Source organism: Panthera onca, chromosome A3 (assembly GCF_046562875.1).
Source record: "Panthera onca isolate mPanOnc1 chromosome A3, mPanOnc1 haplotype 2, whole genome shotgun sequence".
Taxonomy (NCBI): domain Eukaryota; kingdom Metazoa; phylum Chordata; class Mammalia; order Carnivora; family Felidae; genus Panthera; species Panthera onca.
In genome coordinates, this window is record NC_138341.1 from 55552671 (window position 1) to 55579372 (window position 26702).

The 26702-nt window shown below is 40.1% G+C and overlaps 1 long non-coding RNA gene across 2 annotated transcripts in view; it reads left to right on the top strand.

Moving 5' to 3' along the window:
• The first annotated feature begins 19987 nt into the window (after positions 1 to 19987).
• Positions 19988 to 26702, top strand: part of LOC144615820 (uncharacterized) — a 60880-nt gene continuing 54165 nt past the window's right edge. For both annotated transcript variants that reach the window (XR_013554430.2, XR_013554429.2), the window contains exon 1: positions 19988 to 20417. This is a non-coding gene — a long non-coding RNA (uncharacterized LOC144615820). The remainder of the gene's footprint in view (positions 20418 to 26702) is intronic.

The following is a 26702-nucleotide window of genomic DNA, read 5'->3' on the forward strand; positions in this document are numbered from 1 at the left end:
TTCCTGTTACTGTGCCTAATTTATAAATTAAACTTTATCTAGTATGCACGTATAGTGAGTGGTCTGTACCTTCCCTGGTTTCAGGCACCCCCTAGAGGACTTGGAATGTAAAGGGGGGTACTGCTGTAGTGATAGTTCTGGCATGAGTACCTTGGTATCTTGTACCTACATTATCTTAAAGACATGGATATGAGAGCTGCAAGAGGCTATGGTGAGTTTTTAATTCCCTCATTTCATTTTTCCAGACAAGGAAATTGAGATCCAGAGACTTGTCCATGATCTCACAATGAGACGGGATTAAAGCAGAGACCAGAAGGCAGATTTTGTAAAAATGTTTATTGGGGCACCTGGGTGCCTCAGTCGGTTGAGTGTCTGACTTCGGCTCAGGTCCTGATCTCATGGCCCTGCTTTGGGCTCTGTGCTGACAGCTCGGAGCCTGGAGCCTGCTTCAGATTCTGTGTCTCCCTCTCTCTCTGCCCCTCCCACACTCATGCTGTCTGTCTGTCTGTCTCTCTCTCTCAAAAATAAACATTTAACATTAAAAAATTTTTTAAAATATTTATTTTTGAGAGAGAGAGAGAGAGAAAGAAAGAGAGGGAGGGGCAGAGAGAGAGGAGAAGGGGGCTGTACTGACAACAGAGAGCCAGATGCTGGGCTCAGACCCATAAGCCATGAGATCATGACTTCAGCTGAAGTCAGGCACTTAACTGACTGAGCCACACAGGCACCCCCAGAAGACAGATTTTTTAAAGAATTCCAATATAATTAACAGTGTTGTATTAGTTTCAGATGTATGACATAGTGATTTAGCAATATTATACGTTACTCAGTGCTCATCACATCCCCATCAGCTATTTCACCCATCCCCCGCCCCCACCTCCCCTGTGGTCACCATCAATTTGTCCTTTATAGTTAATAGTCTGGTTTTTGGTTTGTCTTTTTTTTTCTTTGTTTGTTTTGTTTCTTAAATTCCACACATTACTGGAATCATATAGTTGTTCTTTGACTTATTTAACTCAGTATTATACTCTCTAGATTCATTTATGTTGTTGCAAATGGCAAGTTCTCATTCTTTTTTCATGGCTGAGTAATATTTCAGAAGGCAGATTTGTTTTTATTCCCCATTTTTCACTTCTGTGATCTCTCTTTGATGATACAGAAAACATGTCCATCTGGTAGTTTGAATTATTTGAAATTTGGAATTCCTGTGACTGATGTCTTTTAAAACAAACCTGCTACAACTTATACATTCAAATGAGTTTTATTCTTTTCTAATATCACATTAAACGATTATACAGTAATTCTAAAACTGATTTATGATCTGGGTAATCTTGGATGACTTTCTTAATCTTTCTAAACTTTCCATTTCTCATGTGTAAGATGAAGATAATACCGACCTTGCAAGTTTGCTTAAAGGTTTAGAGAAGATGTATATAAGCACTGTAGGTACTCAAGAAATAGTGGCACAGCTAATGTTCACTGATATATATTACTGTTTAGGATTTTACATGAAATAGATCTTTTGATCACTTGGACTGTTTTTATGAAGATTACCATTTAAAAATATATATTAGCATTGCTCAAAGCATGTTCTAATTCATCTTCTGGAATGTTTACATTTGAGTACTTAGAAGAGCCAGTTTTCTGAACATGAAGCTGCTGCTTCCCCGCTATACGGAGCCTTTCTTGTGTGACCATCTTTTAGGCATCTCTGGACCACCATAGGCCCTGCCTCTAATCATGACACTGTACTGTTTTATGTGGAGGTGTATTAGATTCCTCCTAGTCCTATAACAAATCACCACAAACATAGAGGTTTAAAATAACACAAATTTATTGTCTTATCGTTCTGGAGGTTAGAAGGCGTACACACATTTCACAGGGCTGAAATCAAAGGGTTGACAGGGCCATGTTCCCTCTGGAGTCTCTAGGGGAGAATATATGCCTGTGTCTTTTTCAGCTTTGAGAGGTTGCCCTGGCTTCTTGGCTCATGGCCCCATCTTTCCATCTTCAAAGCCTATGACATTAGGCCATACTCGTCTCATGCTATTATCTCTCTGGCTTTCCTTCTTTGGTCTCCCTCTTCCATCTATAAGGACCCTCAAGATTATATCAGGCCTATTTAGATAATCCAGGAAAATCTCCTTATTTTAAGATCAGCTGATTACTGACCTTCATTAGATGTGAAACCTTAATTTTTCCCTCGCCATGTAACATAACACAGTCATGGGTTCTGGGGATTAAGATGCAGACATCTTTGGGGGAGCAACATTCTACTTACCACAGGAGAGTGCGTAAGAGGTAATAGAAGCTCCTAGTTTGGAGCTTAATAATCTTACTTTATGTTCTCTGTGGGAGAATCTGATAGCATTAACATATCCTTTACCAGCCTTGTTTTGTCATCAGTGCTGCTTTGCAAATGTGAGATTTCCTTTTGCCAGCAAAATAGTTTGTTTTATATAGCATTTGTGTGCAGCAACATCTTTAAGGTATGTTAGTGCTACAATCCCTAGTATGTCTCAACAATGTACCCTTCAAGAGGTAGTATGGTAGAAAAAGGCATTCTTGGGGGGAAGTATGTGTGCTGAGTATCGACCATACCTTTGCTGCATGCACCCTGATCCCCATCACTGTGGCTAGGAGAACAGGGTAGAAGGCAGATGAATCTAGGTTTGAGTCTCAAAGTTAGATATGTGACCTTGGGCAAGTATTTATAAACTGCAATTTGCTCATATACAAAATAAAAACATTAGTAAATGAAATAACATATGCAAAGTATTTAACATAGTAGCTGACTCATAGAGGACTCCATTAATGTGAGTGACTGTTGTTATTTTCATCTTTGTGAAGTTCAGTTCCCTTATCTGCAGAAAGGGTTGGCCCAGATTCACCCTGTTTTAACAGTCCGTGGTTCTACATTTGGTTTTCTCTGTAGGAAAGGATTAAATAAGTTAACTTTATTTTATTTTTGGAGAGTGAGGTAGGTAGATTATAATTACGTATTAAATATCTCTGCCGTAAATGTCATACATCCATTTATGTTTATTTTTTTTAATGTGTGTGTGCGTGTGTTTTGAGAGAGAGAGAAAAAAAGAGAGAGAGAGGGAAGAAGGGGCAGAGAGAGAGAGGGAAACCCAGAATCTGAAGCAGGCTGCAGGCTCTGAGCTGTCAGCACGGAGCCCAACAGGAGGCTCGAACTCACAGACCATGAGATTGTGATTTGAGTTGGAAGTCAGCAGTTTAATCGACTAAGCCACCCAGGCACCCCTCCATTTAGTTTAGTTTTTTTTTTTTTTTTTTTTGAGATGGATCACATAAGGAATATGTTTTTAAGATATAATATTTTTTAAGTTTCAAACTTAATGGCATATTTGGCCATAATATTCTTTTTGACCAAAAACTTCTCTACTATTTCTTTAGGTATGTCCCTTTTCTTCACATTAAATATTACTTATTTGCCTTTTCTCTTTGTTTTCTTTATTGTTTTTGCTAGTGGTTTGTCTAATTAGTCTTTTTGTTTGTTTTTAAACCAGCTTTTACTTTTATTGACTCTCTTTGTTTTTTTAAAACATATCTCTAATTTCTGCTTTTATTTTTGTTATTTTATTTCTTATACTCTGTATTTTTTCTGGTAGTTCTTCTAATTTCTTGAGATGGATAGCTAGATACTTATTTTCACTCTTTTTCTAAAAAAATATGCAATTAAGAGGGTACGTTTTCTTTTGAGTATTGCTTTAGCTGTATATCACAAGTTTTGATATGTAGAATTTTCATTGTTGTTTAATTATAAATATTTTGAAACTACCATTGTAATAATTATAATCTATGTATCATTTAGATTTTGAAATTTCTGGATATATGGGTTTATCTCCTTGTTTTTGACTGCTAATCTTACTGCATTTATTCAGAAATTGTTGTCTGAATGACAGATATTCTTTGATATTTGTTGAAATTTGTCTTGTTTTCTAATAGAGGGTCAAATTTTGTGTATCTTCTATAGGGGCGTGAGAAAAATGTGCATTCTTAATTGGTATATATGCAAAATTTGATATGTCACATACTGATATTTTGTCCTTGATTTATCAATTAGTAGGAAAAGGTTATTAAAATCTCTCACTATGATTATGGCATTACAAATTTATTCTTGCATTTCAATTGACTTTTGCATACTATATCTTGAAACTCTTTTGTTAGGTATATATGAGTTTGCAAATTTTTTGTCTTCTTGGAAATGGTTAAATTATTAATGCTTTAGTATATAATGACCTTATTTATTTCAAAATAACCTTTTGGGCCTAAATTGCATTTTATTCTATTAAAACAGTGACTAGAGCTTCTGTTTGTTTATTTGTTCATTTTGGGGCCACATATCTTCTTTTTCCCTTTACTTTCAACCTTACTGTGCCTTTGTATTTTAGGTGTCCTTCTTTTAAATACGTGTAAATGAATTTCTTTGTTTACTCAGTGTTCGAGTTTGTAACTGATTTGTTTTTATCTTCATTTAAAATTTTGTTTTGTAATTGAGATATAACTGATATATAACATTATATTAGTTTCAGGTATATAAGGTGATTTGATATCTGTATATATTGCAAATTGATCATCATGATTAGTCTAGGTAACATCCATCACCACACAAAGTTAACACATTTTTCTTTCATGTAATGAGAACTTTTAAGATGTACTCTCTTAGCAACTTTCAATATGCAAAACAGATTGTTAACTATAGTCATCATACTGTATATTACATCCTTAGGACTTATTTATTTGATAATTGGAAGTTTGTACTATTGATCACCCTCACCCATTTTGCCCATCCACCTATCCCTGCCTCTGGAAATCACCAGTCTGTAAGTTTCATTTTGTTTTGTTTTAGATTCCACATATAGGTGAGATCACATTGTATTAGTCTTTCTCTGTCTGACTTATTTCACTTAGCATAATACCCCCTATGTTTATCCATGTTGTTGCAAATGGCAGGATTTCCTTCTTTTTTATGGCGGAGTAATATTCCACTACCTATGAAAATCTTCTTAACTGGAGAATTTGGTTCTTTTATATGTGCTTTTATTAATGGAATTTGGGAATTTATTTCTTCTTTATTATTTTATACTTCTGCTTTCCTCTTTAATAGTTATATTAGACCTTATGTGTGCAAATTATGTACACAGAAAGGACTGTAGAAGCCAATGGAGTGGATTGACAAGATGAGGAACAAGTGTTGAGAAGCAAGGGCAGAGCTTAGAGGAAGGCTGAATAAACCTGGGAAAAAGATCCACAAAGAGAGATAAATTCTGACCAGAGAGACAGGAAGAAGTTATATAAAGGCAATGTCTTAGGGTCCAGTAGTTGAAAAAGTCTAGGTAGGAGTGCATTGTCAATGATACCAGACGCTACAGATTCTATGAAAGGTGATTAAATTTGGTGGTTAGAAGATTGTTGAAATGAATTGTTTCCATGGACTAGTGGGAGCAAAAGTTTTGTGGGTGAAGAAAAGGCCTGATATAGAATATAATCTTAGAGTTGAAGATTTATAAGGATAAGGACAACTTCAGTATGGGAGAAAACTGCCTATCAAGATGTGGGAGCACTGATGCAGCAGAACAGAGGTAACTGATGAATCAAAGTCTTCAAGATAACAAAAATCTGCACTTTCTTCTGATGTGGATTTCTTTTCAAGAGTCCACTTAGAGACTGCACAGATTACATGCCTAATTACGAGTTGGAAGAAATGCAATATAAATGATGAGGGTGTCTCAATAGGGAGTGCTGATGAATCCATTAATTTGGGTATCATTGATCAAGCACTGTGAAGTTAATCCTGCAATGTGGGTTAGATCAGAGCATACATTAATAAACGCACTTGCGCTTGACCTATAAAATGAATTATCAACATGTCCCATAGGGCCGTGAAACCGGTGAGCTCTCTGAAGAATCATCACTATCACTAAGCCATTTTAAAGGCCTGGGTTTATATTTTCATTAGGAGAAATATCTCTGAATGTCTTTCCTAATGAAAACCAAGTGCCTAATTTTTGCTAAAACCGACTCAGGGCAATTATTAAAGTTTTTACTCTTAGAGTGAAAATAAAGTAATTTTACTTTACCTGTACCTTTTGTTGCCTTTCCTTTGGGAAGTAACTGCAATTACCAATTTATTTAGCAAATATTTATTGAATGGTGCTAGCAGTGTGACACTCATCCTAAATGACATTAGCTTATCACACAAATTAGGAGGAGCTATTTACAATTTATTTAGGAAAAGAATACTTAACTAGGCTGTGCTTCATCTAGGCATCTTAAATAAAGCACTGTTTCAGGATAAAGGGTAGTTATCACATTGTTGAGAGTTTTGACTGCTTAGGAAAATCTGTTCGTTTTCTCCTAGAACTCTGACAATAAGATATTGGGAAAAACAATGTTAAAGGATGACTGGACTGGATGCCTTTTGTGATGGCTTCCTTCAAAAAAGAGGATTTTTCTTTTGTAAGGAAAATCCTTTTGTAGGAGCTTTGGTTATGAAAAGTGAGTGATTCCCCCAACTCACCTAGATCTTGAGAAAAGTTCTTTATTTACGTTACATAATAAAATAACAAGAATTTGACAGTTGTCTCCTGGTAAAGTAAGAATGAGTTGTATTAGAGCTTGAGCACTATTCAGAGAAGAAGAGAGATGAGTTAAAGGGTCTTACAGGAAGAAAACATGGCCAAAGGTCAGGACTGAAGGAAAAGGAGAGTTGGTAAGAGGTTACCTGTGGCAGAATAGTTGAATATATTTATGATATAAGACATGCTACTTGAAGTTGGTTTTTGATCTGTGATGTAGTCTAAGTTTTTCCAGAATCCTTACTAAAAATCAATTTTACACAGCAGCCCTTAATTTATTGGTGTTTTTGGTAATGAAAGATGAGGATCATGCTTGTGACAAAGTAGGCAAGAAAAAGATTTCACCTGGAGGTCAGGGCAAGGAAGGCAAGTTTGATTTCAGAAGAAATAGAAATTGCATAGAGGAAGCCCTTTGGGACCCCATGGAAGTGTTGTGGAAGGGCTAGTCTTCTCTTGCAAAATGGAATGGTAGCAGGGTGATTTTATTTGTAAAAACATGGTTCCTGGTTCCTGAATATCAGAGAACTTGGGGATAGCTGACTTATACTGGAAGCACTGATAACAATGTCAGCTGGCCATGAGAATTTATTCACTCCAACCACCCCAGGAAAAAAACCAGACCTTGAGATTTCTAGGATTTGAATTGGAAAGAATAGATTTTTCAAAAAGGAAAATGAACACATTCTATTTCAACATAAATGCCATTCCAATATTAACATATTCCTAACTAGTTAGCACTCCTTTTTCAGGCCATATTCAGCTGTAAGGAAACTTAATAGGTCAAGTCATGTTCTATACAGTAAGAATAGTTTCATTCTTTTGAGAACTTTAGTGGCTTGTGGTCCAAATGAGGTCAGGCTCTATCTTAGCACCTGCTTTGCATTTTCAGTTGTTTTGGCAAAAGATTCTCATGCAAAATGTATACTCAGTCATTGGGGTTAACATTTTCTGAACGCATTAATAATGGCTTCCAATGGGAATTATTATTATTTTGATATTTTTCTTGGGCTAGTGTTTTTCATGATATAATAAGCTATGCAACCATATAAGAGAAAATTAGGAAGTCATGATGTGTCAGACAAAACTTGGGAGGAGAAGACCAGAAGAGTAAGAGGGAAGAGGCTTTGGAGTCAAACTGGGTGGATTGAAACACTGGCTCTGTCTCTCACCTGCTATGACTGTGGATAACTTACTCATTCTTCTTGCTCCTCAGTTTATCTGTATAATGAGAGAGGGTTAAACAAATTACCTGGCACATGGTAAGCACATAATAAATGCTAGCTTCTATAAAAAAATGATTCTTGACGCTATTCAAAATATCCATTTAATACCTATTATATACCTAGTATGTGCCAGGATCTGTTAGACTGTAGAGATATGAAGAGGAAACACTAACCCCTTTCTTTGAAGGCTTCACAGGCTTTAAGTTTTTGGAGACCCTAAGGCTAAGACTCATTCTTCTCTTCTGTGGGTTTATAACCACTAAGAAATAGGAGAGAATGAATTGGGATCCAAACTTTACCCTTGGAATCTCAGCATTTCCGTAGCATGGGGCTCCGGGTAGAGAGAGATGGGAGAATGGTGCATCCTAAGTCCACCTATCATTCCTTTGGAGACTGAGCAGCAGAGGGAACCCTTCCTTCCTTGCTGGCAGGAAGACCCTGCCAAGGTTGGCTAGCTTTATACAGGCAGGAAGTACATGAGGAAACATCTGTCCTGGTGAACAAGCAAGACAGAGTGAGCATAGAAAGGGCACCCTTCCCACTCTGATTCAAAAGAACCTTACCCAAATATGGGTGGGTCTTAGCCTAATCTCACCATCATAATTAAAAATTTCTTTTGTAGACTCATAAATGTGCATACGTGTGCAGTTTTAAATTTGATAGTATGGATTTTGTACTAAAGGAATCTTCATTCATGTATATTAATAGAGAGGTTGTAGAGCAGGACTGATGTTTGTTTCATTTATTTAGCACTTGTGACAAGATGGCTCTGGGCCTGGCTGGTGCGAGGGCATTGCTTTATTGATTAAATAATGTGATGAAAGGGAACAGTGCTTATGTGTTGAGAGATTATTGCCAGAGACGCTTGGCCAACAAAGTGCTGAAAGGAGAGTAGTGTGACACTTTCACTGTAAGTAATTAGCAGCCAGTTGGAACCAAAACACAGCATCCTGGGGAAAGTTCCAGTTAATGCAGCAAGTTTGCATTTTTGAAGGCATGCAGAATTACATTCTGTTTCCCAATTGAGCTCATTTTTTGACTCTGAATAATAAAAAATAAACATCTGAAACTACAGTGATATAAAACAATATACTTGAAATTGCACAAAAGAAAACAGTCTACTTTTATAGAAAAGGGACACAGATCTATTCTCAGGAATCGTATATAAAACAGTAATAAATTTCAAACAATGCATTTATTACATTACTTTATTGTAGTTCTAAAAAAAAGCACTTACAATTCTCAGAAATGTTATAGGGTCTGTGTGGAGTGAATGTGTTTGTTCACGCATTTATGGTAGAAAATAGGACTGGACTACTCAAGAGTGTAACCTGACATTTGTCCTTTGGCCTATGGAATGATTTGAAGGATGGATACATTGCCAGGAATGATGGTGATCTCTGAGAACCCAAGGCATTAGGGGATTTAATTCAAGTTATGACACTGGGACTTACTCTGTGCCCTATGTACATAGTCTACCCTACTGGAAAGGAATGCATAGGGCATTTGTGCCACTTTTGACAAATTGACCTCTATCTCACCATTTGTATTCCACCAGCACTTCAGAGTATTGCTTCCAACTTTCTGTTCTTCATTTTTTCACTTTTTTCTCTCTTTGACTTCTCTGCTTGAATTCTTTATTTCCCTTTTCTCTCCCTTAGTAAATACTTAAAACAAGGACTCTGGAGGCTGTCTTCCTGGCTTCAAATCCTGGTTCTGTGACTTATTAGCTATGTGATCGTGGGAAAACCACTTGATCTTTCTGTGCCTCAGTTTCCTCATTTGTAAACTGGTGATAATAATAGTATCCAGCACATCAGGTTACTAGAAGGATAAAATATTTAAAATATTTAAAGTGCTTAAGTTTCTTGACACAGAATAAATGCTATTATGCTTTGTATGTATTTATACACTAATAAATACACTGTTTGATTCCCACTGACTCAAAAAATATGCACTAGGCTCCCTAAGACCTGCAAAGTGATAAAAGGGATTCAAGGTGTTCTATTATTTGGCTACAAACTCTCTTTTAAGTTTTTTTTCACTGTATGCTCCGCATACTCCATATTCGGGTCATTCACCACAGCCTGAAATTGCCATATATTTTCCTACTTCCCCAAACTACTCACTTAGCCAGAAATGGCTCCATTTCTTCTTGTTTTCTGCCACTCAGAAGCTGAACACCTATGTTTTTGTTACTTATCTAAAGAGATTGAATACTACAAGTACATTAAAAGTGCCTGTGTTGACTGTTCTCATTTAATGTGGTTGTGGGAAGTCAAATGATAGCTCCCCTCTCCCAAATGTCCACATCCTAATCCCTGGAACTAGTAAATGTTACCTTACATTGCAAAGATTTTGCAGATGAGATTAGGATCTTCAGATGGGGAGGTTATTTCGGTTAGTGCATGGCCCCAAGTGCAGTTACAAGTGTCATTAAAAGGTATGATACTACCTTTCACACTTGTGTGAAAGGTAGATTTCACACAGAAGAGTGGAAGGCACTCTGACTGTGGAGGCAGAGATTAGGGTGATGTAGTCACAAATCAAGGACTACTAGCAGCCACCAGTAGTTGGAAGAGGCAAGGAACAGATTCTTTCTTAGAGTCTCCAAAGGGAGTGGTCCTGTCTAAACCTTGATTTTAGCTCTGTAAGACTTATTTTGGACTCTGGCCTCCAAGAGTGCAAAAGCATGAATTTATGTTGTTTTAGGCCACCAAGTTTGTGGTAATTTTTTACAGCAGCCAAAGGAAACTAAGACAATGGTATTGTGGTCTACTATTTTATTTACAACATTTTTCTTTATTTTTAAAGTCATATAGGGTAAAATTCACTGTTTTTGGTGTGCAGTTCTATGAGTTTTGACAAATGAATAGATTCATGTAATGACTACCACAAGCAATATATAGAATAGTTGAGGAAGAAGAACAAAGCTGGAGGGATCATACTTTCTGATATCAAACTATATGGCAAAGCTATAGTAATCAAAACCATTATGGTACTATCATAAAAATAGACACACAGAGGGGCGCCTGGGTGGCTTAGTCGGTTAAGCGTCTGACTTCAGCTCAGGTCATGATCTCACAGTTCTTGAGTTCGAGCCCTGCATCGGGTTCTGTGCTGACAGCTCGGAGCCTGGAGACTGCTTCCGATTCTGTGTCTCCCTCTCTCTCTGCCCCTTCCTTCCTGTCTCTCTCTTTTTTTCTCTCTCCCTCTCAAAAATAAATAAACATTAAATTTTTTTTTTTTAAATAGACACACTAGATTAATGGAACTGAATAGAGAACCCAGAAATACACTAATTTCAACTAATTTCTGATAAAGAAGCCAAGGATATATAATCAAATGCAAAAGAATGAAACCGGACCCCTATCTTACACCATACACAAAAATCAACTCAAAATGGATTAAAGAATTGAGTGGAAAACCTGAGATAAAACTCCTAGAAGAAAATGTAGGTGGTAGGCTTTTTGATATCAGTCTTGGCAATGATATATATATATATATATATATATATATATATATATATATATATATATATATATATATTTGATCTGGTACCAAAAACAAAGGCAACAAAAGCAAAAATAAACAAGTGGGACTACATCAAACTAAAAAGCTTCTGTATAAAAAAGGAAACCACCAACCTATAAAAGGCAACCTGTATAAAAAAGGCAACCTATAGAATGGGCAAAAATATTTGCAAATTATATATCTGATAAGGGGTTAATATAAAAAATATATAAAGAACTCACACAACACCACTTAAAAAAAAGAAAAACAAACAAAAAACCCCAAAACCAATCTGATTAAAAAATGTGCCAGGGAACTGAATAGACATTTTTTCCAAAGGAGACACAAATGGCCAACAAGTCCCTGAAAAGGTGCTCAGCATCATGAATCATCAGGAAAATGCACATCAAAACCACCATAAGATACTACCTCACACCTATTAGAATGTCAGTCATCAAAAAGATAAGAGGTAAGTGTTGGTGAGGATGTGGAGAAAAGGGGACCCTTGTGCATTTTGGTGGGAATGCAAATTGGTGCAGCTGTTATGGAAAACAATATGGCAATTCCACAAAAAATTAAAAATAGAACTACTGTATGATCTGCAATCCTTCTTCTGAGTATATATTCAAAGGAAATGAAAACGGAAATGAAAACAGGATCTCAAAGAGAAACCTGCACTCCCATGTTCATTACAGCATTATTCACAATTGCCAGAATTTGGAAACAATCTAAGTGTCTATCAATGGATGAATGGATAAAGAAGATGTGGTACATATATATAGCGGAATACTATTCGGCCATCAGGAAAAAGGAAATCCTGTCATTTGCAGCAGACTTGAATGGATCTTGAGGTCATTATGCTATGTGAAATGAGGCAGGGAAAGATAAATACTGCATGGCATCACTTACTTATGAAATTTAAATAAAAAGTCAAACTCATAGAAACAGAGTAGAAAGTGGTTGCCAGACACTGGGGGATTGGGAAAACAGGGAATGGTTACTAAAAGAGTATGAACCTTTAACTAGATAAATAATTTCTGAAGATCTAATGTAAAACATGGTAGGGGAAATGTCTTCACAATATATATGTATGTGAAATGACCATGATGTAGACTTCAATTATCTTACAATTTTGTCAGTTATACCTCAATAAAGCAGAAATTAAAAGAGAGAGAGAGAAAGGGAACAGTTCTGTCACCCATCCCCATGCCCCACATCCTTGTACTTCTCCTGTGTAGTCAAACTCTCCCCACACACTTAAACCCTGGCAACCATGGAACAGTTTATCATTATAATTTTGCATTTTCCAGAATGTCATATAAATGGGGTATTTCAATATGTAGCTTTTTGAGTCTAATTCTTTCACTTCATATATACGTTTGAAATATATCTCATGTTCTTGCATGTACCAGTAGTTCATTCCTTTGTATCACTGAATAGTATTTCATTTTATGGATATGCCATAATTAGTTTATTCATTCTTTGAGGAACATCTGAGTTGTTTCCAGTTGCTAGTAATTAGGAGTAAATTTGCCATAAAGATGCATAAGCAGGTTTTTTTTAGAACGCATTTTTTTATTTTACTTGGGTAAATATCTATCAGTGGAATTGATGGGTTGTATGGTAAACCTATGTTTAACTTTATAAGAAACTGCCAAACTGATTTCCAAGTGGCTACACTATTTTGTATTCGCACCAGCAATATGATAGAGTTCTACTTGCTCCACATCCTTTCTAGCACTTGGCATTGTCATTTAAAAATCTTTTTATACTTTATTTTAGCCATTCTAATACTTCTGTAGTCGTCTCTCATTGTGGTTTTTATTTGCATTTCCCAAATGATTAATTATGCTAAGCATATTTTTCATGTGCTTGTTTTCCACACATATGTCTTATTTGATGAGGTGTCTGTTTAAATATTTTATGCACTGTTTTAATTGGGTTGTTTTCTTAGTTTTGAGTTTTGAGAGTCCTTTATATATTCTGACACAAGACCTTTGTCAAATGGTAGCAGGATTCTCACACAGTGAGTTGTGACACTGAGGCTTTTCTTTCCAGGAAGCAACTTTATTCGTGCTGGCACTGGCTCAGTTGGGTTCGTACCTGAAGAACTGAGCCCTGAAAGCCATGTGGTGTCGTTTTTTATACATTTGCTACTTCTTTGTCTCCCATATATGGGAGACAATACACAAACATGCAGCCTGATTAGGTGGTTTCAAGTTACAGGGTTGTGAGGAATGTCACCTAGGCATATAGCCAGGTTGCCTTCCTTTATCTTGAGGTTTTTTTTTTCTTCCACATTCCTTAGGGGGGGGACCCTACCATGTTCCCACCCTTTGATGCTCAGACCCCTCTATTTTGGGTCAAAGAGCATCATTTTGGTTTAGAGGTTTATATTTCCATAACATTACATGAGTGGCTGTCTTTCTTTAAACCATGGCCTCAATGAGACTGGAGACAGACCGTACAACCAGGGGAGCTAGGCAGGGTAATATTAAGCACCCTCCCAAAATTAACAGGATAATTCCCATGAGGGTTTTGAAACCCCAGAGAGTTGAAAACCATCTTCCAAATACCTCCCCGGGGTTCCAGCCATTCCAGGTCTGGACAGGACAAGAGCAATCCTTCTCATTCAATCTGTGATCTCCTCTATCACTTTTCTCTCATCAGCTGTCTGTAGGCAGCAGTTGCTCAGATTAAACTTTCCACAAACTCCTCCCTCAGAAACAAACAGGTAACCTAAGGCCAAGTGATTAAGTTAAGAGTTCTGGCAGTTTCATTGGTTATAATTTCTACAACTGCTTGTGGTCTGATTATGCAGTTTAGCATGTAAATGGGAGTGTGGTAGCCCCAGGACCCATCCTCTGCCCAGGTGGCAGGGCCATAATATTGGATTACATGCTCGGGAGGTCACTCATCATCTTTCCAATTGCCAATTTGTAAGGCATGCCACTTCCTTTGACACCCCCTATATCCATACATTTGAACTCCCAGATGTTCCCCCCTGGCAAGTGGGAGCAGGAAGAAAGATGGACAAATAGTCCCCAGCACACATGGCCCTGACCAGCCTGAAGGAAGTACTATTTAGGCTTTTTTTCCACATATCCAGTATAGCCCACCTGGGGCCCGCCATTCGATGGCTGCGTCGATGTTGTCCCAAGTACCTGGTGATTGGAGAAGTTACACAAAGGGTGAGGATCCGGCTCCAGGTGACCTGGGGGCCCCCACCTTTAGGTTTCCTAGGTGGCTGAATTATAAAACCTTTGGCTCAGGCACGTTAAGTTTCCAACAGGGATGGTGAACTTTCCTCCCCATTGGGGAAGACAGTTCTTCCCAATAATTGAGGTTTCGAGGAGCCAAACCCCGGTAGTGGAACTGGGGTATTTTGTTCCATTATAAGGCTCATGGGGATCTAATTCCCTGGGCTCCCCTGGCCATTGCTCCCCCACATTGGTTCCCTCACATACATAGCATGAAGAGATCTTTAGGGTCTGGGTTATAGTCTCTACCAGAGCTAGAAACAAGTTCCTTGCTGTGACTGAAATGGGAGGGTGGCTACTTCTTATTTCTTCATAGAAGGACTGGAAAACTTGATGGGACATGATTAGATGGGTGGGAGTGACTCTTGAAATATAACACAGTCCCTGGGTCTCTGCCCCGCCCAGAGATTCAGATGCCGATTTGGGTTCCCCACTGCCATTTGTAGTCTCCTGGGTTAATGATGGCAAAATTAACAGTGTTACAGGCTTTTGATTGACAATCTGATCTAGCAACCCCCTTCTACAGGAGTGCTGTTGTACCTTCTTTTTCCCAAGGAGCCCATGAAACAGCTCCAGCCGGGGCATAACAACTCAGGTGTATAGGCACATAAACCGTTTTCCTCACAGATGTGTTTGTCATTGAGTCGATATTCTCACTCCCAGTCTAAGCCTCTGCATGATATATCAAGAGTCTTCGGGCCCTCCATGATGAGTGCCCCCTTTTTTCGTATGACAGATGCCTCTGGGCACATACATCAAACAGCATTGACACCGGTCATTTGGGGTTGGTAATTTGTGTCCGGCTGATCAAGGCCCCACTTCTTGGTAGGACCGGACTTCTAACCAATCTTCACTGGGGGAGTATTGTGGGTCAAAGCAAGTGTATTGACTCCCCCATTGGCAGATAAAAAGGTGGTCTTATTGCGTATGCATGTCCCCCGGATCTTTCCCTGGTGTGAGAAGTGAGTATGGTATAGTAAGGTCCAAGTGACTCCCTGGCCTGACCTGGTTATGCGAATACCCCCTGACCTGGGTCACATGATGAGAAATCTAGGTCTACAAATGGGGTCCAGATTAAAAGCAACCAATACCAATAAAACATCCTATCCACAAGAGGAAAGTGAGTGCTAACATAAACCTCTCACCACATTTCCAGCTGGCCAGGGTAACCTCCACCAATCTTATAGTGAGAAGTAGGGCAAAAATTGCAATAACAGCGAGAGACAAGGGATGACAGTGCATCACAGTAAGGAGATTGATACAGGAAGCAAAGACAGTCTATTTATTTCACTGGACCGTCAATTCCTCAAGCTTCTGTCCTCCGTAGATTAGTCAGCTTCCAGAGTGACTAAAGCAGGGCTGCAGTCTCCTGGAGCCTCTGGAGTTGCAGATTGCTTTTTTCATATGGTCAGCTTACATGGTGTGGATGGATCAGGAATACACTCCCAGTTCTAGGATGCCGGCTTCACTCTGCTGTGGTGAATCCAGGAACCCACCTGGGCTACCTTTACTCTGTCTTACGGTTTCCCCATGCAGCTGTGGTATCTCCCCTTTGATGTCCCTGGTAATGCATGACTGCCACTCTTTTAGGGGCCCACACAGTCTCTAAGACTTCAAGGATTTCCTTACCATGTTTTATGTCCTTCCCTCCTGAGTTTATTAGACCCTTCTCTTTATGTAAGGCTCCATGTACATGGAGGGTGGTGAAGGTATATTTAGAACCTGTGTATATATTAACACGTATCCTTGCTGCTAGTTGGAGGGCTTGGGTTAGCTCAATGAGCTCTGCCTTTTGTGCCAAAGTCCCCTTTGGCAGGGGCCTGGCTTCAATGACAGAATTCAGGGTCACCACAGAATAACCAGCAAGGCGCTCTCCCTACTTTACAAAACTGCTACCATCAGTGAAATGTTCAGCATCAGGATCTTTGAGGGGCTGATCCCTCAAGTCTTGTTGGCTGGAGAACACTTCATCCATGACTTCGATGCAGTCATGGTCTGGCTGGCCCGGCCCGACAGGAAGTAGGGTTGCAGAGTTTAGGGTCCACACTATTTCTAGGTGAATGTGTGGGTTCTCACATAGCATTCCCTGATATCTGACCATCCTGGCATTGGTTAGCCATTGCATTCCATTAATGTCAATACTCAGTGTGGCACTCAGACTGTCAATTCTTGTCCCATAGTTAACTTGTCAGCCTCAGACACCAAGAGGGCCATGGCTGCCAGTGCCTGTAGGCAGGGGGGCCAGCTTGGGCCATGGAGTCAAGCTGCTTGGAGAGATATGCCACCGGGCGATGCCATGACCCCAACATCTGAGTTAGGACCCCCACTATAATACCAATGTGTTTGTGGGCATACAGAAATAAAGGCTTGGTCATGTCTGGGAGACCTAAACCAGGCACAATGGTAAGGGCTTGCTTTATTTCCTCAAAGGCCTTTTGCTGTACTGATTCCCACATCAGGGGTTCCCTCTCTCCCCCCACTTTGTAGCCTCAGAGAGCGGTTTTGTCAGGACTGAAAAATTAGGTATCCAGATTCTACAGAAACCTGCAGCCCTGAGAAACTCCCGAGCCTGGTGTCAGGTTGTTGGGGCCGGGATCGAGCAAATGGCCTGCTTCCTCTCTGGGCCAAGTTGGCGCTGCCCCTGGGACAGATGGGAGCCAAGATATTTAGCCTTTTCCTGACAGATTTGGGCCTTTTTCCTCGAGACCTCATAACGGGTTTCCCATAGGAGGGTGAGGAGCTGCTGAGTCCCTTCCATGCAGCCCTCCTGGGACCTTCCGGCTGCAGTAAGTCATCCACATACTGAAGCAGGACGCAGACATGTTGATCCTCTGGGAAGGCTTTTAAGTCAGGGGCTAATACAGTGCCGAAAATGGCTTGGGAGTTTTTGAAGCCCTGAGGCAACCTGGTCCAAGTCAACTGGCTCTTGTCACCATTTTCAGGATCCTCCCTTTGGAAGGCAAAGATCATTTGGCTCTGGGGGGGCCAGGCGGATGCAGAAGAAGGCATCTTTAAGGTCCAAACAGGTGAAGAAGGTGGCTTCAGCAGGAATCAGCCCAAAAAGTGTATAGGGGTTTGGGATCATTGGGTGTATGGTGATGGTGGCCTGGTTTATTGCCCGCAGGTCCTGAACAAGCCCATCATCATCTGTGCCCGGTTTTTGGACAGACAAGAGGGGGTGTGTTCCAAGGTGACTGGCACAGCCAGAGGATCCCATACTTAAAAGTCTCTCCAGGTGCTTTTGGATCCCAATCTGTGCCTTGAGAGGGATGAGGTATTGTCTCTGGCAGGTGGACTCTGCCCTGGGCTTCAGTTCCACAACCACAGGGGGTATGTTTCGGGCTAGTCCTGGTAGGATGTCTTCGGCCCACACCCCTGGGATCTTAAAGGGAAGCTCAGGCACAGGTTGTGGTTCTTCCTTGAGACTGTAGAGACGCCACTCTTCTCCTTGAGGAATCGTGAGAGTCATAATCTTTGTTTCTGGTTTCCATAGGGTCAGAGAAGCTTGTCCCCAAGAGTTGAAAGTTACCTGGGCCTGCAGCTTTCCAAATAGGTCATGGCCCATTAAAGCCATGGAGCAGTCAGGAGGTACAGGAACTCATGAATGACTTCATGGCCACCTAAGTTGTATCGCTGAGGCAGCAGGAAGGGATGCGCGTCTGACTGCCTGTGGCCCCTGTGACGGCGGCTTGTCTCTGTGAGAGGGGCCCACAGGTCAGGTCACTACCAAGTGTTCTGCTCCAGTATCCACCATAAAGTCAATGGGTTGGCCCCCACATTCATTCAGACCATGGGTTCCTGGGGGCCTAACAAAATAGAGTCTGGTCTGTTCTAGTCCTTCTCATAGTCTTCCATGGTGGCTAGCCCCACAAAATCGCCTTTGGGGACCCCATGAGGCTGTGGGGCCATTTGGTAACAGCCCTGGACCACATGGCCTCTTTCTGTTTGGGGCCTTGCTGAGAATTGTCTGGTTGCTGGGGGCACTCACTTTTCCAGTGGCCCTCCAGTAAGCACCCTGGTTCCTTCCTAATTTTGCTCTGGGGCAAGACCCTCCTCCCCATCGTTCCCTTCTGGCCTTGACCCTTTCCCTGTGGGGCACCTTTCTGGGAACATTCAGACTGCTCCACCAAGGCAGCAGCTAATAAGTCTGCCTTTTTTGCACCTTTTGGCATTCTTCCCTCCATGCGGCCTCCTCACGGTTAATAAATACCTGGGTTGCTACTTCTAGCAACTGACTGCCATTCATGCTGGTGAAACCCTCTAGTTTTTGCAGCTTGCGCCAAATGTCCCTCTGGGCTTTACCTACGAAAGTGGCATTAACCATCCGCTGGTTAGTGGGCGCTTCTGGATCAAATGGGGTGTAGAGAGGAAATGCCTCATGCAATCTTTCATAAAACTGGCTCGGGGTTTCCTCAGGTCCCTGGAGCACTTCTGATGTTTTAATCATATTTATGGCCTTTCCCTCCTCCCCCCTCCACCCCCGTTCCTCATGCCATTTAGAAGGGCTTCTTGATACTGTTTGGTCCTTTCAAACCCTCCATCTATACTTGAGTCATTTGGGTACTATTTGGGGTCCTCCCCAGGAAAGTGAGCCTGAGCGTAGGCTTGGGGGGTCTAGTGTCCCAGCCAGGGCACTCTCCTCTAACCATTTTAGGGCTGCCTGGGTAATTTGGCGTCGCTCCTCCATATCGAAGAGGGTCAGAAGAAGGTGGCGGCAGTCTGTCCAGGTAGGTTTGTGGGTTTGAATTATGGACTGCATTAGGTCAGCCTGGGGTTTCTCTGTATAAGAGGGGGTATGGTGCTTCCAATTTAGGAGATCTGTAGTGATAGAGGGTTGGTACACAAAACACACTGGCCTCCTTGGATCTGGCCTTTCTGATCATAATAGATGGGTCCCCTGGTTTCCCTCAGTCGCAAGTATAGGGCTCCCGGGTGTTGCTGCAGAGAACGGCTGCCTCTGCTGGCCTGATTCTCTAGTTGCCTTCTAGGAGGCTTATGTGGATTTGAGACTAGCAGTCCGGTGAGTCAGTCACATTCAGGGAGGCCAGTGGTGCTAGAGGTGGTGAGGTCTCGGCACTAAGAGCAGGCTCTCGATGGGGTTTCAGCAGCTAGGGCTGCTGGGGGGATGGGGGCACAGATGACAGTGAGGGCTACACTGCGCATATGGTGGTGGGGTTTCTTCAGGTTCTCCCGACAGTATGGGCTTTTAAATTTCTGGCCGATGTTTGGAGGAAGCTGTGACGTGAGCCATCATAACTTTACAGCTCTCTTTAATATAGACTTTTAGCCAAGGCATCCGGGATAGGACCAGGTCTTGCCAACAGTAAATGTAAGGAAATTGGTCAGGGTGGCCCGGGTCCCCCACAATGACCCTGAACATTCCGCCAACTACTTCCTTATCAAGAGAGCCCTCGGAGGGCCAGCCCACCCCAAATGACAGCCAATCAATTTCACAGACTGTCTGGAGCTTTCCAGGAGTTAATTTCACCCCATATATCCCTTTTTGAAATTCTTCAACATATACTCTACGGGAGTGGATTTACTCTTCTTTCCACCCATTTTCTCCCCCTAACAGACAACTTTAAGGCACTCGCGGGGAAAACGAGGAAGGAGGGGGACTAATTTGGAGAGGACGCACACTCGCTTTGTCCGCTTCCGGCCGCTCCCCTCCCGGAGATATTTCAGGCGCCTCTTAGCCCTGGCGGGTTCAGTTTCAACCCCTGACCCGGATGAGACTCCCGAGGAAGTCTGACACTACCTTAAGCTGTATGAGGTTGCCCCCGAACCCGAGGATCAGGACTCAACACTCTAGTTAGGTCAGAACCTTTCCGTTGTCTGTCTCATTCACACGCATATACACGACTCCCACCCACCGCCCTATATTCAGAACATTAGGGTTGCGGCTTTATTCCTCATCCTTTGTGGAACTACTAGGGCAGCTCTGGGAGGTGGTCAGACTCTCGTTCTGACTCTTAGGGGCAGGTGTCCCGAAAGAGTCCCGGGTTCTTACCAGTCTGACCGTGGCGCTCTCTAAGCTGGTTCCTGGGCCTCACAGGTTCCCTTGCGCTCACACGGGGTCCCGGCCCCGGTGCGCCGGGATAGGCTAATCTCCTACGGGACAAGCAGTCCGCTGGCGCCAGGTGAGGTCGCTTCTCCTGGCGCCCTGAGGTTCCTACCGCTGCCGCAAAGGAGGTGGAAACGCACCATCTTCGAATCCCGAGGCGAGCCCCCAGGTAATGTAGCAGGATTCTCGCCCAGAGAGTCGTGACGCCCGGGCTTTCCGGGAAGTAACTTTATTCGTGCCAGCACTGGCTCAATTGGGTTCCTACCCAAAGAACTGAGCCCCGAGCACCACGTGGCTTAGTTTTTTATACATTTTCTACTTCTTTGTCTCCCATATATGGTAACACACAAACAGGCCGTCTGATTAGGTAGGTGGTCTCATGTTACAGGGTTGTGAGGAATGTCACGTAGGCATATAGCCAGGTTGCCTTCCTTTATCCTGAGGTGGTTTTTTTTTTTCCTAACACATTCCTTAGGGAGGGGACCCTACCACAAAATATGTGATTTTTTTTTTTAAGTTTTATTTATTTACTTGAGAATGACAGAGACAGCACAAGCAGGAAAGGGGCAGAGAGAGGGAGAGAGAATCCCAAGCAGCTCCACGTTGCGGGTACAGAGCTGGATGTGGGGCTTGAACTCATGAAACCGTGAGATCATGACCCGAGCCGAAACCAAGAGTCGGACGCTTCACTGACTAAACCACCCAGGTGCCCCTCAAATATGTGACTTATACATATTTTCTCCTAGTTGTTTTCCCATTCACTTAATGGTGTCTTTTGTAGAAGAAGTTGTAATTTTGATGAAGTCCAGCTTATAATTTTTTATCTTTTCAGATCATGGTTTTGGTGTCAAGGACTCATTGTCTCATTAAAAGTTACAAAGATTTTCTTCCATGTTTTCTTTAAAGCTTTTGTAGTTAATATTTCACATTTAAATTTATGATCTATTTTGAGTTGGTTTTTGTATTAAGTGTGAGGTATATATTAAGGCCTTTTTTTTTTTCATGTGGATGCCTGTTTGTTCCGATTGTTGAAAAGACTATCCTATCTCCATTGAATAGTCTTTGTCAAAAATAAATTGGCCCTATTTATGTGGGTCTATATCTGGATTCTCCTGTTCTGTAAATCAAGTGTCTATCCTTTTGCCAATACTAAACTGTTTTAATTTATGTAGGTTTATAGTAAGTAATGAAATAAAATTTTATTTGATTATTCTTCCACCTTTGTTCTTCTTTTTCCAAATTGTCTTGACTATTCTAGCTCCTGTGTCTTCCTACATATATTGTAATATTAGCTTGTTGGTTTCTACAAAGAAGCCTGGTAGCGTTTTGACTTGGATTTCATTGAATTTATAGATCAATTTGGGAAGAGTTGACATTTTAACAGTATGAAGTCTTCTCCAACTTGTTTTTTTTTTAACCTTCATAATTAAGTCAGTATTTAAATTTGTTTTTGTAGTCACTAGTTTAGCTATTTCTGTGTTTTTCAAACTGTTTTGTCCATCATTACCTCCTACAAACTGTGCTGTGCTTCTCCGTTTAATTGCTTCTGAAGTATATTCTTCATTGTGACTGTCTGTAAGTAAAATGGGTGATTCTGGGAGTGGCTAATTTTTTCAATATTTGTGTGCCATATCTTTATTTCATTCTCATTCTTATGTAATAAATTATCTAGGTATAGAATTATAGAGTATTCCTCTATGTATTGAAATATCACTTCAAAATCTTTTATCCTTTAATACTGTTTTTAAAAATATTAGTCTGATTAGTCTGCAAATTTTTTCTTTTCCTTTTCTTTTTTTTTCTCTGTTTGCTTTGTTTTAGTGTTCTGCATTGTCATCATGATGTGTTTACACATAATTTTAAGAGATTTTCTCCTGCTCAGGACTCATGGTTGTGGAATTTATGGATTCATGTCTTTAATCAATTCTGGGAAACTCTTAGCCATTATTTCTTCAGGAGTGCCTCACTTTCTTCCTCCAAATGACTCTAGAAGAGTGCTGTGTCCGCGTGTGCCTGTGTGTGTTCACGCATGAACTTGCAGTCTTCTCATATTTTCCATCTCTATACAGGATTGTCTGAGCAATTTCTTTAGATCTGTTCTTCAATTTACTAATTCTTTTGTCATTTTGTCAGTTTTTATCACATCTATTGCTTTTTATTTTATTATAGTTTTCATTTCTAGAAATATTATTTGGTTGTTTTTAAAATCTGTTGCTCATTTTTCTTGATGTTTTGTTCCTAGGGATTTTTATTCTTTCTTTTTTGTCTTTATTCATTTTTTGTTGATTTTTGAGATATTTTTAGATAGCTGTATTGTATAAATTTTCTCTAGATTCTTTTCCTGGTGCATATTACATCTGTTGACTTTTAGTCAGGTGGCTTTTCTGCAGGTGAATTCTGCAGTTGTTTGGGAGGTAATAATTGGGAGAGCTTTACAGTTGTTGGGGTAGCAAATCTCTGGGATCAATTGTTATGTAATTTTCTGATCTTTGGACAAAAAAATGTGTACAATGTAAAGGCCTGTGCTTTTGATTTCTCGTGAGAGGGTTTTTTTTTTTTCTTTCCTCACATACACTATGCCAGAGGATAGAGGGGTTTTTTTTTCTTTCTTTCTCTTCTATTATCTTTTACCTCCTTCCATCTGTCATTCCTTTCTATGGCCCCACAGCATTGTGTCAGCTCCCCATGGTGAATGCTGTTTGTTTATGGAACTGGGCAACTTCCTTTATTTTCTTACAAGTTGAAGTGTTTATTTCAAACATTCTGTTGTTGTTAAATGCTTGGTAAAAATTACTGTTAGCAGTGTCTGCCACCTTGCCCTAAGAAATCTATAGTTTATTCATTGCGTGTGTATCCTACCCCACCAGTCCTTCAACATAAGTACCACTTATTATGGATTTTTTTCTTCCATAATACCTAGTATAGTATTTATGTGTAGTAGATGCCAAAAATTGCTTGTTGAAGGGATGAATACAAAAAGTGAAGTGTGTGTTCCAGGATTCTCTGGTAGAATGGAGACGAAGTTATTTCTAGAAATGTGGTAAGAATAGAAGAATAAATATATCACTGTGGCCAGATCAAGTGTGTCTGTCTCCCCAGATTCATCCTCTCTGCACTTTTCTGCCATGTTCTGTGGCCTGGGGAGACTAACCTCTATGAATGAATCGTCTAGGCTCTCTGGCTCTCTAGCTTCCACTGGGGATGGGTTAATGAGAAGCACCAGTAAGAAAAGAATACGTCAAAGTAGGGTTTCTCAAACTTTAATATGCATGCAAATTACCTGTGAATCTTCCTGAAATGAAAATTCTGAATCATTAGGTCTGAGATGTAGTCCGTGGTACTGCATTTCTTTTTAAACTCCTGGGTGATTTCTGTTGATGTTCTGGAGACCACTCGTAAGTGGCAGGGGTTAGAGTATTTTTCCTTATTCTCTCCCTTCCTTGGGTGTCTACATTCTAGCACTGGCTGTAGCATCCCTCTTTGACAGTGGTTCTCTACCTTAGCTATACATTAGAAATATTATATGAGGTTTTTGAAAACCTGATTTCCTGGCTACATCCCAGATATTTTACATCAGAATCTCTGGGGGTGGGACCCAGGTGTCAGTAATTCTTCAGCTCCAGTGTACAGCCAAGGTTGAGAACAATGGATAGATCTTTGACTAGAGGTTCTGTTGGTTGGCCTTCTTTCCATGGCTACAACTCTCCGAAGGCAATGATAACCCTGTTTCCCTCACTCCTTGCCCCTTCAGATCTGTGAGTAGCAGTTGTAACTGGTTGTTTCTAGTTACAGAGTGTCTAAACCTCCTATTTTGGTTCCCTTAACCTTGTTCACATCTCTATAAATAGTCCCTTTAATGAATTATAGTCCCCTTATCCGTGGTTTTGCTTTCTGTGGTTTCAATTACCCGTGGTCAACCACAGTCCGGAAGCAAATGATGATCCTCCTTCTGACATATTGTCAGAAGGTCAATAGTAGCCTAACACTAGGTTATAATGCCTATGTCATTCACTTTACTTCATCTCATCAGGTAGGCATTTTATTGTCTCACATCATTACAAGAAGAAAAAGGGTGAGTACAGTACAATAAGATTTTGAGAGAGAAAGGCAACATTCACATACTTTTATTATAGATGTTGTTATAATTGTTCTATTTTATTATTGTTGCTAATCTCTTATTGTACCTAATATATAAATTAAACTTTATCATAGGTACGTACAGGAAAAAACATAGTATATAATGGGTTTGGTATTATCCATGGTTTTAGGCATCCATCAGAGGTCTTGGAACATATCCCTTAAGCATAATGGGGCAGACAACTGTTGTATCATTAAACTCCCAGATCTTCCCTGCCACAACTCTAGCTGATATTTAAAGATAAGAAATTTGATTTTTGGTTTTGTAGGTAATTGGGAAACCAGTGTAATCTTAGGAATAGTGTCAAGTTCAGAATTGTGCATTAGGTATTGCTTTCAAATGAAACTTTTCATTTCACATACTTTAAATTTAGAAGTATGGACTTTTATTATAAGATACCAAGCTCAGATATTTTTTAACTGTTCTGCTAAAAGTATGACTTAAGCTAACACTGATTTTTTTGAAATTAGAGAAAAAGAGTAATATAATAGTAATTTAGTTTCTAATTACTATTGTTCTTTAGCTGTGATGTAGCCATAACTTAGTCTGTAGATCGGATTGATTTCTTCCTCATAAGGATTTTCTTGAACTTGTGCCTTTAGTACTGACTCAAGTCGCCATGCTATTGCCCTCTTGGTTTTCCTCAGAAGGTACTGGCACTTCCATTGCTTTGTAACTCATGGTGTCGTCACTTGAAATAGTGAGTTTGAATTTATTTTTTCTTCTTGAGTACTACCCATTTCCTTAGAGTTCACATTTCAAGAACTCCCTGGATATTCTGACTAAATTGCCATTTTAAGAGGCTCTCCATTTCAATTTCTCAACTCTCTACCAATAATCCTGCCTTTAATCCTAGCAAAGGACTTTCCCTACAAAGACCCATAAGCCATCATCATTCCCCAGGAGAAAATTATTCTCTAATCTTCCCCTCAATTTCTTCTTGTAAACATTGAGCCTCTGGCACTCTACCCAGAGTGTTGTTAGCCTTTTGTCTCTTCTTCCATATAAATGGGTTTTTGCAATCAGAGTTGAGTATAATCTTGAACTGAACTCAAGTGAACAAATGATTTCCTCCCTGCTGTTGTATTACAACTGTGTAGTGGAAAAAAAAGAGGGGGGGGCACTTATAATTTCTTTTCACTACTGAAAACAGGGTGAGGGGTTGCTGCTACTAATCCTACTTCAGGGGTACTGCCCTGTTTTTAAGATAGGTGTAAAAAAATATCAACTTGAGAAAGTGGTTTTTGAATGAAGCAGTGTTATATAGCTCTAGCTATAGATTTAGATGCTCTAGTGCAGCCCATTTGGGAATATTCTCTTTCTCACTGCAATTTCTTCCTTCTGTTTCATAAGACTGGGGAGAAGATGGAAGGTCGTTTAGAAGTTTGGCTGTAACATGATGACAAATAATCATGTTGGCAGGTGACTTCTCTGTTGTGTGATAGAATATATCGGTTTGAAAAAAATGTAGGAAATATTTCACTGGAGCCTTCAGAAAGAGAGATATGTATAAGACACATTTGTCCAGGCCTTTTTGGAACCAGTTATTCCTAAAGGACCTGCTTGCTGCTATGTAGATGCAATCTAAAAGATTGAAAAATTAAAACCATCAGTGTGCACTGTGAAAGAAAATGAGCTTCTTAGGCTTTAGTGGACTTTTAAATATGTGAATTTTTTTGTAGGCTAATTCAAATGTTAATAAAAAAGATAAGAGAATTGATCTGAATGTCTTTATTCTTATACTCATAAACCAAATTCTGCACGTTAGTTCAGAAATATTGAGCCTTTAACCAATTATAAACACCTCTTTTCTAATTATTTAGGTTGAAATACTTCTAAGGATTGCATCTAGGCATGCAGTTATTTAAATGAATGTTTTTGTAAGGTTTTTTTTTTCTA